General features: G+C 38.9%; 1 protein-coding gene across 15 annotated transcripts in view; it reads right to left on the bottom strand.

The window, feature by feature from the left end:
• The window catches only part of LOC309497328 (NACHT, LRR and PYD domains-containing protein 3-like), a 138,772-nt gene extending 127,163 nt beyond the window's left edge, over nucleotides 1–11,609 (bottom strand). For 7 of the 15 annotated variants that reach the window (XR_014205501.1, XR_014205502.1, XR_014205503.1 and 4 more), the window contains exon 1: nucleotides 11,300–11,595. The gene's annotated coding sequence lies outside the window, so the exon portion shown is untranslated. Of the gene's footprint in view, nucleotides 1–11,299 lie in introns of all 15 variants that reach the window. The other 8 variants (XM_082167536.1, XM_082167537.1, XM_082167535.1 and 5 more) reach the window with 5 other exon arrangements.
• Between the last annotated feature and the right edge of the window lie 1,434 nt (nucleotides 11,610–13,043).

The following is a 13,043-nucleotide window of genomic DNA, read 5'->3' as shown; positions in this document are numbered from 1 at the left end:
GACACCCTGACACACACACACAAAAAAAAACAACAACAAAAAAACAATTGGTACCAAAATCAAACCATCAAATAATTTTACCTGCAGCCATTTATCCTATTATGACACGTCTGAGGGTCTTTCCCTTTACGGTGTCCAGTGATTAAAGAAAGGACTGATGAAGGTGACATGCATCCACTTTCAGTGCGCCACTTTGGCAGAAAAAAGACAAAAGGACAAAAAAGTTACTCAGACTTTCTATCAGTAACATTAAATGTCTTACTTTAAAGGTGAAAATCATATTAATACTATATATTAAACCCAGTGTAGGTTTTTGAACAGTGGGTAAAATTAACTTACTGTAACAGTTAGTTGGTGAATGGGTCTTTCTGTTGGGTGTTCTCCCCAGAAAAAATTATTCCAATGCTTGATCTAAAAAAAAAAAAAAAAAAAATGTAAACAAATATATTTTCAATACTGTTATCAGTGTTTGAAGAGGTTATGTAAACATACTTCTAACGAATAAATGACTGTTTTATCACTTTACTCATTCCCACGCTTTTTTACCTCTAATGCGTTTTTAAACTAACGTTAGCTGACATTAAACACACAACATTACCAACAACAAAACACAGCAATGTCAGATGGTCCTAAATTACATTGAAATACGTGCTTATATTGCTACAGCAGTACAAAAACACACAGAGAGATAACTTATTTAACGTATAAGGTTGCATTAAGCCTATGACCGTTACTCATGTCCATAAACGTTAATTTAACTCACTGCTAAGGACTGAAAAATGTTTTCTTACCTGATATCGCCAGTATTTTTACAGACCACGTACGACCCTTTCCTCTGTTCACATTCCAGCTTTTGTTCTTCATTGATATCAACTTAAATTCGCTAAAAATTTAAGAATTCAACAGGCATATAAAATAATCCAGGTCTGACCGAGTAATCAATGCAAGCAGCAGCTGCTCACCGACCGAGAGTAACGGACGTATTTTCAAATTTAAAATAGGCGCGCAGAGCCGCGCACATTCTCATTGGACAGTTTCCTGGAAGACAGACAGATTAACCAATCATGCTCAAAGTAAAACGGCTAAACAACCAATAACAATAGTTTGCGCGAGTTAACATATCGGTGTATTGAGTTTTATTTGCAGTCTGTATTATTATTTAATTAATTAGTCAAATGACATGACAGTGTATGAATACAAATGTAATAATGCAATGCAAACGGTTAGGCAATCAGACAAAATTGTAAATTCACACAAAATCACATAAGGCAAAAGGTTTGAAACTAGTATTGTTAATAATGATAATTATATTTTAACATATACACTGAAGAGCTGTTATATCAAAAAAAATTATGAAATGCTAATTAATTGTCACAATAATGTTAAAAGGCAGATATTTCTGTTGTATGTTGTTTCAACGTACAGATCTTGTAAAAAATGTCAAAGTTGATTTAGAAGTGTTTTAAATCTTTTACTTTTTTTGTTTTGTGATACTTGTACTTGCTTAATAAAGTAACTTTAAAAGTGAACTACTGCTTTCTGTTCATTGAATACCTTTAACATTTTAGTATAGTTTAGTGGATTACATGTAATGATTGTATTTAGGGGTTTACTGTAAAATAAGGTAACCCAAACAGACAAATCTGGTAGCCCATATATATACCCGTTGTGGCCCATAAGAGCCCTAGATAAGACCTATCTGGGTCCCATCATCAACCCATGTGGGCAGACTCCTGTAGGCCCTAAATGGGTGCTACCTAGGTTACCCATATGGGCCCGATATGGAGCCCATCATCAACCCATGTGGGCAGACTCCTGTAGGCCCTAAATGGGTGCTACCTAGGTTACCCATATGGGCCTGATATGGAACCCATCAAGAGCCCATCATCAACCCATCTGGGCTAACACATGTGGGACCACCACGGAAACCAAAAATTAGCTGGGTTCCCAGTTGGGTAGCCCAGGTGAGCCCCTAATATCAGCCCATTTGCAGCCCGTTTGGGCCCCACATGTGTTGGCTGGGGATCTTGTAAAAATGTCAACGTTGATTTAGAAGGGGTTTTGTTAATCTTTTTCAACAACAAACTGACATTATTTCAACCATATTTCAACGTTGAAAGTCGGTCATGTGCTGGCTGGGTATGTACTCATTTCCCATTGGTGAACTGACTAGGTCTCACATAGGGAGCCCATCTGGGTTTGCCCATGTTGGACCTACTTAGTTGACCCAAGTGGGCCCCAGATAAGATGCCCATTTTGAGCCCATGTCCACTCTGTACCCCTGTAGCCCATTTGTAACCCATATGGGCCCCAGATAAGAAGCCCATTTTTAGCCCATGTCCACTCTGTACCCCTGTAGCCCATTTGTAACCCATATGGGCCCCAGATAAGAAGCCCATTTTGAGCCCATGCCCACTCTGTACCCCTGTCGCCCATTTGTAACCCATATGGGCCCCACATAAACGTGTTGGCTGGGTAATTATGTTTTTTTCTCTACTGAGGTAACGGGATGATGCAATGCTGTCAAGTGTGGGCAAAGAGCACCCAATGATTTTTTCCGCAGAGCGGATGACCCTCTGCAGGGATTTTTTCTGTGCTCCAGTGCAGCTTGCATACCACACTGTGATGCAGTACGTCAGTATGCTCTCTATGGCAGTGCGATAAAAGGCCACCAGCAGCGTATCCCTTAGGTTGTTTCTCTTTAGCAGTCTCAGGAAGTAGAGACCCTGTTGTGCCCTTTTGATAATGGTGGTGGTGTTAACAGTCCAGGACAGGTCATTGGCAATATGGACCCCCAGGAATTTGAAGGTGTGGACCCTCTCGACACTAGCCCCTCCTATGAGAAGTGGCGGTGGGTCCATCTGTTGCTTCCTCCTAAAGTCCAGGATCAGCTCTTTGGTCTTTGATGTGTTGAGCTTGAGGTTGTTGTTATGGCACCATACTGTCAGCCTCTCAATCTCAGCCCTATAGTGTGTCTCATCACCCTCTACTATATGACCGACAATTGTGGTGTCATCTGCAAATTTGATGATGGTGTTGGTTGAATGAGCTGGGGAACAGTCGCTGGTGTACAGGGAGTATAGCAGAAGGCTGAGAACACACCCTTGTGGTGCTCCTGTGCTGAGTGTGATGGTGGAAGAGAGGTGGGTGCCCAGTCGAACAGCTTGTGAGCGGTTGGTGAGGAAATCACTTATCCAAGTGCAGATGGGGGTGGAAAGGCCCAGGTGGAGCAGCTTGTTGATGAGGATGTCTGGGATGATGGTATTGAATGCAGAGCTGTAATCCACAAAGAGCATCCTCACGTAGGTGTTGGGGTGTTCCAAATGATTTAGCGCCGCATGCGCTGTTATGGCGATAGCATCCTCCATTATGGCGATAGCATCCTCCGTGGACCTATTTGGCCGGTATGCAAACTGATGGGGATCAAAGGAGGCTGGGAGGCTAGATTTTATGTACCGTAGTACCAGTTTCTCCAGGCATTTCATGACAACTGGTGTCAATGCTACTGGTGTATAGCTGTTAAGGTCCTCTGGAACTGGCTTTTTTGGCACAGGGATAATGATGGCTGATTTCAGACAAGATGGAACGGTGGCCTGTGACAGGGAGCTGTTGAAAATTCTGATGAAGACTCCTGCTAGCTGGTCAGCACAGGATTTAAGGACTCTGCCCATCACTCCATCAGGTCCAGTTGCCTTTTGTGGGTTGACGGACTTTAGTGAACATCTCACTTCGTGTTTCTGCAGAGTGAAACAGGGTTTTTCCTACATTGAAATTTTTTTGGCAGGCTACTGACGGAGAGAACGATCACAGCGCCCCACCCCCGCGCGGGCACTCTCCGTCTTCAGTTCTGTCTTTGCTCTCTCCCTCGCATCAAAATCAACTGATCCTGAAAAAAAGTTGCCTTATCTTCTCTTACAACTTGTGACAAGCATTCCGCAAATGCTGCTGACATAACTTTAAATAAAAAAAATAAAAAAAAATCTATCCAGTTTGAAGTGGGTTTTTTTTTGTGTGTGTGTGTTGACAAATCTTTCGTGATGTCCTAACAGCCAGGATTCCCACACAACATGTCCGCTAATGTCCGATTCGCGACCTAATGACTCCTTTGAGCCGATTCATTATAATGAATGGTTTATTTATTTATTTATTTATTTATTTCAAGCAAATAGTGTGACAACAGAAAAAAATACGTAAGAATAATAACTTATACACTTATGCTTGAAATGGAGTGGGGAGAAGTAAAACTGCTCAAGAATGAGACATGTTTATGAATGGGACATTGAATCTTTGACTCAGCCAATTCGTTCAAAACGCTGAATCATTCAGCAATGAAACTACTATCTATAGATCAAATGGTTAAAGCAATTGGTCTGCCTGTCAGTGTCTGAATCGGTGTATAACAAATCATTACTTAGAAGAACATACACATCTGAAATGAGAAAGTAAGTGTGGTTACCTCATTTAGCAAGAGTGTTTAGTAAAATTTAGCCTTAATAATCCACAGTATGTATAGGCCTATGACAATGTGTAGTAAATTACCTATAAAATCATTTAGTTTAAAGTTAGACTGGAGTGAGATGAAACTAGATCAAAGCACAAATCAAGCTGTTGTTAGCTAGCTGCTAATTTTATATGGTAAAAAATTACACTATTACACATCTTAACGCTACGTTTTTAATGCTACTTTTTAATTTATATGATTATACTAAAATAATGATCAGGTCTATCAAAAAAGGATTTTATCTTTCAAAACAATGAAAGCCAGTCGTGGAAAAATCACAGCTTTTTTTGAAGAAAGAAAGGATGACAGTGAGAGTGACAGGTAATATCTGTGTCTGATAATTGCATAGTCTATATATAATTTGGAAGAGGTTTAAAATTGAATAATTCTCAGCCATAGTCTGGAAGAAAATGATGGCCCCCAAAAAAATAAAAATAAAAAGAATGAACAACCAAATATTACCAACGAGGAACAAAAGAAATTATGGTGATGAGGATATGAAAGCTCTTGCAAAAGAGATTCCCAGGTTGTCTGAAGAGCCACTGCTTGCTGAGTGGGACACCTTCAAACAGAGTTAGGAGTCCAAATTTAAAGGTAGGTGTAAAATAATAAACCACTAATCTTGTTTTAAATTCATAATACACAAAACAAATGGTCACATGCAAATGAGCTAGTTTTACTCAAATCAAAATTATAACCATCATATTCTAACATCACTGAACCAACCTAAATACTCTCTTTATTCAAAGAAAAAAGATTAATAGGTTAAAATAGTTTTTTAAGGTAACATTTGCAGTATTCCCATTTTTGCAGTATATTTGAGGTTGTACCATGCTTTCTACAGATGAAATCACTAGAGGAGACATTTCTATGGCTTGTTTCTGAGGATGTCAGGGACATTTACCCATCCCTGAGTTTAGCTGCAGCTATAGCCCTAACAGCACCTGTCCAGACTGTGGATGTAGAGAGGCTATTCTCATCCCTGAAATTGGTATTTTTAAATTAGTTAAAATGTTGCTTATTTAGAGTTAAATATTTGTGAGAGATCTATGTATTGTATTCCATTACAGGTGAAAACAGCTTTGAGGAACAGACTGAAGGACCAACATTTAGACGTATGCTGCAAGGTGGCTGTGTATGGGCCCCATCAGGATGAAATTGACTACAGAGATCTTGTAAAAAGGTTCTACAGTGTTAATAAAAAGAGACGAGTTAAATGTTCATCTGCAGGCTGTGATATTTGTAAATAGATAAATTTCAAATCAAATAGATCTCATTTCAAATATACTTTGGTATTGATGATGTTTACATGTTTACAAAATAAGTTGTAATCGCTTTCTTTTACTATCTAGCCTGACAGTGATAGTTTTTTCATGAATAAATAGGATAAGAAAAAAATCACAAACTGTTTCTTTGTATTTATTTTAAATGTAACATTTATTGTCAATATTGGGCTTGCGGATCATGTGGGTAACTAGGGTACTCTTTGCTGTGTGTAGATGACCATGTCGGTCAGCCACCACCGAAGACCAATTTTGACCCAGGAAAAACCCTGTGAAAGTGTGACTTGTGATGGCTGGTAGAGACAGCAGATCCGTTTCAGATCTGTCAGCCTCAAACCTGGCAAAGAAGTGGTTCAGCTCCTCAGCCAGCGAGGCATCAGTTTTGGTAGTACTGTTGACAGTGCTGCCTTTGTAGTTGGTTAGTTGTTGTATTCCCTGCCACACTGCGCGTATCTTTGTCTGCTAGGTAGTCCTCCATCCTCCCCTTATATGACTCCTTTGCCACCTTAATACCCCTCTTCAGGTCAGTTCTAGCAGAGCTGTACTGTTCTTTATTCCCTGATCTGAAGGCGAGGTTACATCTCTTGACTTCTCTCGTCATCCAGCCTTTTTTTGGGATATGTCCTGATGCGACGTTCGACCGTGACATTGTCCATACAGAATGTGATGTAATCCAGTACAGCCTCTGTGTCACCATCTAAGTTGGTTTGAAAGAATAGGTCCCATTCAATGTGTTGGAAGCAGTCCTGGAGCTGAGATAGGGCGGTGTCAGGCCAAGTTTTAATAGTCCTTCTACTTGGCTGTATAGCCCTCCTGACAGGGATGTATACTGGGACCAGGAGTAGTTGGATGTGATCTGACTGGCCCAGGTGAGGGAGAGGAGCAGTTCTGTATGCTTTCTTGATGTTAGAGTATACATGGTCTATTGTGTTTTTCCCTCTAGTAGCACAATCGACATGCTGGAAAACGCTGGGGAGTACAGTCTTTAAAGGACGCCTTATTAAAGTCCCCTGCTATAATATGTATTCCCTCTGGGTGATCGCGCTGCAGTTTGTTTGCTATGGTTAGCAGGTGAGCCAAACCTGTGCTAACGTTAACATAGGGGGCTATGTAGACACCAGTAACAGTCACTACGGTGTACTCTCTTGGTAAATAAAATGGTCTACATATTACCGACAGGGCTTCCAAGTCAGGTGAGCAGTGCTGAGCAACGATCCTGCTGTTGGTACACCATTCATTATGCACAAAAATGCAGAGTCCTCCTTCTCTGTTCTTGCTGGAGTTCTTGTCTCGGTCCTGCCGGTGACTAGCTCGGCCTACTAACTGCACGGCGGCATCCGGGATGAGGGAATTCAGCCAGGTTTCGGTGATAATAATCACGCAGGAGTTCCATATGTAGTTGTTAGTTGCTATACTGAGTTCCAACTCACCCATTTTGTACGCGGTGGATCTGGCTTTGGTGAGTAGGAGGCTTGGCAGTGGAGGTCTGTGTGGTAGTTTCCTTAGCAGGGCTAACAGGCCCGACCGGCATCCTCGCTTCTGCTTCTCCCATCTCCGCCTTCGTCGCCTGCCGCTGCCGACAATAATCCACGGAGCACCCGATGGTCTGGCTATATCCTCCAGGATGTTATGAGCCGCTTGGAAGGCTCTCGTGACAACAGTGTTTTATCGTAGTCCAATCTTGATTAGGTCAGTGTGGCTGTACTTGTTCGTAAGACCTTGACATGGGAACGTTACGAAAAACACTAACGAGAAACATAAAAACACACCGACAGGAGAGCTAGGAGCCGCTGCACAGTCACGCGCCACCATCTTGCTCCTTAAATGACCAAACATTCTGTGACAGCAGAGGCCAGCAGAAGGGAAGGCTGTCTCCAGGCAGAGGTTGGCCCACTGGATAGTGGATGCCATCATCTTGGCATATGAATCCCAAGATGTACCTTGTCCCCCGGGACTGCGAGCTCACTCCACACGGAGTGTAGCTGCTTCCTGGGCGTTGGCGCAGGGTGCCTCGCTAACAGATGTATGTAGAGCTGTGGGCTGGGGCGACACCTGACACGTTCTCTAGGTTCTATAGCCTACCTGTCAAGCCAGTTGCTTCCCGTGTGCTCTCTTCACATAGAAGCCAGTAACACAGTAAGCACATTTGTTGTCCCCCCCCCCCGGTTTGGCTGGATACATGCGCCATTGCTTCAGTGAGTTCTGCTTGAGAACCCTGTAGTTCCTCCAATTACCCTTCGGCATGGGACGTGGCGTAGCATCTGGTGCTAGGCCTACCACTTGTAAGCTAATGTAACTCCTGGTAGGCTGGGTCCATATGTTGTATCCCCTCAAGGATCCATACGTGTATGTTCACGATACAATTCGAGCCTGTGTCTTCCCTTGGCAGTGTTTGCCCTGCCACCTCTGATGGCTCCCCCCGTCAAACGGCTGGAGCCATCTCAGTTACATTCCATATGTTGTACTGCCTGAATCTTCGCCCAGTCAATATGTGTATTCTCCACGGTTATCCCAATCAGTTGACACGTCGACTACGTCTCCATTCCATCCTTCAGGGAACGAGGGTTACACAAGTAACCGAGACATTTAAATAATGTCTTGTCCCGTCATTGTCGCTTATCAATTATGTAAAATTCGTGCTATTCTCGGTTTCCGCTTGTATAAACCATAGAAATATATACATAGATACATCATTAGCATCCGTTTTAATGAACTGCTATATGTAAGCAGCTAATGAGGATCTATGTATATATATCTATGATACAATATCTCGCACGCCGCTGTTGTGTCGTTCAGTCATCATGGTTCACGATAATTGATTGCAAGTACAGAACATCCCCAAAAAATGTAGATCAACTGAGGCAAGCAGGCTTTGGAACAAACGGAGAAATAAAACAAGGATCAATATCGGCTTAGATATTCGTTACATTGACCATAAAATACACAGTATCAAAAAAAAATTTGAATTAAAAGACACTACACAAGACAGTATATCATTCACACAATGTTCTGGGATGCAAGTTCATTTATAGATCAGTTCGTCTATAAATTAATGCAGGAAAGTCTGTTTTAAGGTCAATGTCTGTCTTTCCTATGGACTCTGTCTTGACCACATGACCAGATTTTTAACAAAAATAAAACCATCTTATCTGATTGAAGTCATGGTTCTTGCCCTAGTTGGGGGATGGGACCATAGATCCCAGAGTGAGTTGTAAAGATTATTTGTTAAATATAACAAATAATTATGGAATAATATTGATCATATATGGAATCATTTCTTGCTGAATGAGGTAAGCCCAATTTAGTAATTTTGGCTTGACGTTTGTAGGCTCTTCTGTTTGATATATTTTATATTTATATAATTTAAAGGCACAATATGTAACTTTTTTGCTTTAAAAATAGCAAAAATCACTATATCTATGTTATATATTTTTTTTAGTTGTGTACTTACATTATCCCGACTGTTTCCAACAACTTTCAAACCAGGAGAAATTTGTAATTTAATTCGAAGACACGTCCCGTTTCTTTATTTCCGCTTTGTTGCCGTCAATGGCGTCATATCCGCGTTGTTCCTGGTTTCCGCTCGTACTTCCATAGCAACCAGAGCTATGAACCAGAGCCCTCTGATAGTAACCAAGGCGACAGACGTGGACCACTGTGTAGTTCGTAATGTCTATCTGCACGCTGTTGTTGTTTCATTCAAACATTATGGACCATGGCAAGCAGACTTTGGATAAAAAAGGAGAACTAAAACGAGAATCAATATCAGCGCGGTGTTTTCGAGATGCCTAGAGCTCCACGTCCGAAACTTCGACCGCTCCTACATGTACTTTATTAAACAGGTGAGCACATTTACATAAAACTAATCAATGTTATATAGTTCAACAATGATAAAATGTTAGAATATGATCTGTATGTTATTCTAATGTTAGAATATAGCTTAGCAGCTACTGCTAGTCTCATACAGACAAACTAACACATTAATATCAACACATTCAAATGCAGTTTAGTGTGATAGTGTAATGTTAGACCAAGTGAAACAGCGCTGCGTTACCTCACAAGTTTAATTTGTCTAATAAACTGACCTGTGAGTAGTAATTCTGCACTGTAGTTCGGTAGAATGAAATGTCCATATTGTGTGTGGAGCTGATAGCTGTCTCTTAGCAATCCCGAACTGCTTCATATCACAGTCATGATAAAAAACAATCGATGTATTCAGTCATCCATAAACATTATTAGATCGGTCGGCTTGACGTTGACGACAAGATCCATAATTCTTAGCAAATGTTGCGTCATCAAACTACGCCTTTTTTATTGTAAAGAGGTTAGCGACCCCTAGCGGCGAAAAATTCCATACTGTACGTTTAATAACTTACTTAGTTTGTAAATGTTTTGTTTTATTTGCCAGTTATTAATAAACATAAATTAACCTCGCAATTGGGCAAACAATTACATTAACCGTGTTTTTGGAGTAAGATCAATATTTCTTTCATGAGATTACTTCCTCTTCTTGGCCAGGTTCTGTTTCCCCATGTCGTAAACTAGGGGCGAGGCTTATAAACCGTGAATATTTAGGGGCGTGATATTCAATGACGATTGTTATCAGCCGCTACATTTATCAACGCAAGATGATTTATGCACTTGGATCTGCGCTCGTTTCTACGTAAGATTGATAAATGAGACCCATTATCTTAACAGTTACCAAATGTTCTTGCTAAGCGAAAAATGGTTAGCATTTCCTTTTGTAAACAATAATGTGATTCATTGGCAAAAAAAAAAAAATTTATAATAATTATAATAATTTGACTGATAGGATTATTTATATGTACAAGATTTATTTAGATATTGCAATATATTTTTATCGAGAATTATTTTGTCCTTGACAGTCGTGTAGTGAAAAATCTGTTATTAACCTAATCTAAATAGGCTGAAATAAAGGTTGTGAAATGAATGTGACTATTGAAGAGAGATCAGAGATAGAGACATATGAGGCATAAATTGCAAAGTAAATAATTGCTTTGAGTTTTGTTAGCAATAAAACAAAGTTGTAATCAATGTAAATGTAGCAATACAACTGCATAAAAAAAAAAAGGATAACACAATAAATTTGTATGAACTTATTTCCATTGTGGTCCATGATTTTAGAGAGTCATTCTCACTAAATCACATACAAAAATAAAATACAAATAACTTCACAAAAATTTATTTTTGCCTTCTGTACTTGGTCTGCAGCAAGTACCTATAAACTTCCTTTATCAAAAAAAAAAAAACCTTTTCTAGCTATAAATCTAGTTCTAACATTAATTTTTACAGGCCATACTTGCACCAAATAAATTATTATCTAGAACACAACCAAGATAATTGACCGATGTTCTATTTACAAGTACACATCAACTTTGACTCCAAAATCATCTACCTTTCATACCTAATGTTTGTTAACATGACACTTTTGACATGATACATGACCATTTTAAATCTATATCTATCAGTATTTTATAAAGTAGCATTTACTAACCGTGAATGATGACGACGTAGATGTTTTTTGTTCCTCCAGTGAAAATGTGACTTGAGCAGAAGTTATGTTGAAACTCCTTTCAGTTCTGCATTTTCATTGAGGACTGTGGAGAGGAAGTTGTCTTCAGTACACAGAAACCAAGGATTTCCACACCTCAAACTAACAAGGAACTAAACCACAAGTCGAGAGCTGTGTTTCCAACTGTAACTCCATTTCGCAACAACCACAGTGTGTTTCTTTCTTTTCTTTGTGTTTTTCTTTGTTTCTGTGCCTTTCTTTCTTTTCCTACTCAATCAATATCAAATTGATTTGATATCCAATGGCATTTGCTCTGCAAATAGTGCACAATCAATCACAAATAAAACAAACACAATTTCACAGCAAACTCCAAAGCAAATGTAAATCATCAAATCAAACCACTAAAAATTGTTCACCCCACCTTAACAGAGTGAAAAATGGGAACCCCGTCATTTGTAGGTCCAAGACGAAACAAAATACAATCTCACAAATTAAATCACTTTACCACTTCAACATTCATGACCCAATTAATCTCTTCAGACACCCATTAAGACACCAATGATTTCAATAACGTAAACAGCAATCATACATCATTTGTTGAAAAAACAAACAAAAGAAAAAAACAAAGAAAATACAATTTATGATTGCCCTATAAAATATTTTATGTTATAAAACAATTAAACATAAAACACACAGATTACAAAGTCTTCCCATTCAATAATTCAATTTAGATCAGTACCTGTATTCTTAATCATATCTGCTTAATTATCTGAGGCACCAATCAACACAATTCTAAAACAAAGCAAATACAAATGTTAAAACTAGACAAACTCACTATAATCATCATAAATCCAATGTGATCTCATGAAAATACGTATCTATATGTACGTTTTATTTGCACATTAAAAACGTATGCAAATGACGTTTGAATAGACGACTATACGTACAATATAGACGTATGTGGGTTTTATAAACGTATCATTCTTACGTATTTGCACAAAAAATACGTATAAATGCTTACGTATGGTCTAAAGTGCATGGGGGGAGCGTGGCAGGGAAAGGTCTGCATTTTATAATGTGTGTTTGACTGTGTTTCACAATTTTTTGAAATTATAATAATTTTAATAATACATTAGGGCGTCCAAATTCGTCATTCACTTTCCTTTCACGTGTACAGAAGACCCCCATGCACAACGCCGTTTCGTTTTAGTTTATTTTATTTACATAAGTAACATAGCCTCCTATTAAACAGTATATTTTGGAAGATTATGTCGACTCAGTCATGTCAAGTAATAGTGTTTGCAAATGATGATGAATTTGGGTAGGTAGTGAAAATAAACTGTGTCGTTGGTGATTGTATTCATATTGCATCATTGCATGTTATTTATTGTTATTATATTGGATAGGCTATACATTAGGATGATTGCAATAACAACCGATTATTATCCTGCTTGTACGGATACTTGCCACATAAGTACATATAAGTTATAAATACATATAAGTAGACTGTATACAAATAAATTTAAAACACAAGTGTAATATCGCGACTGACCATTCAGAATCAAGAATCTATTTCAGGCTGCCTAAATTTAAAAAAAAAATTGTGGTAAAGAAAATACTGTTTATTGGTATATAAATTGGCTGTATTTATTTTATATTTATTTACTAGTCAATGTACAAACATCTTCTTGTATTTTTGTGTTGTGTTGTATTTTTAAACATGCTG

Source organism: Leuciscus leuciscus (assembly GCF_965113295.1).
Source record: "Leuciscus leuciscus genome assembly, chromosome: 4".
Classification (NCBI taxonomy): Eukaryota; Metazoa; Chordata; class Actinopteri; order Cypriniformes; family Leuciscidae; genus Leuciscus; species Leuciscus leuciscus.
Note: the sequence above shows the minus strand (reverse complement) of the source record. Positions and strands in the feature narration are given on the sequence as shown.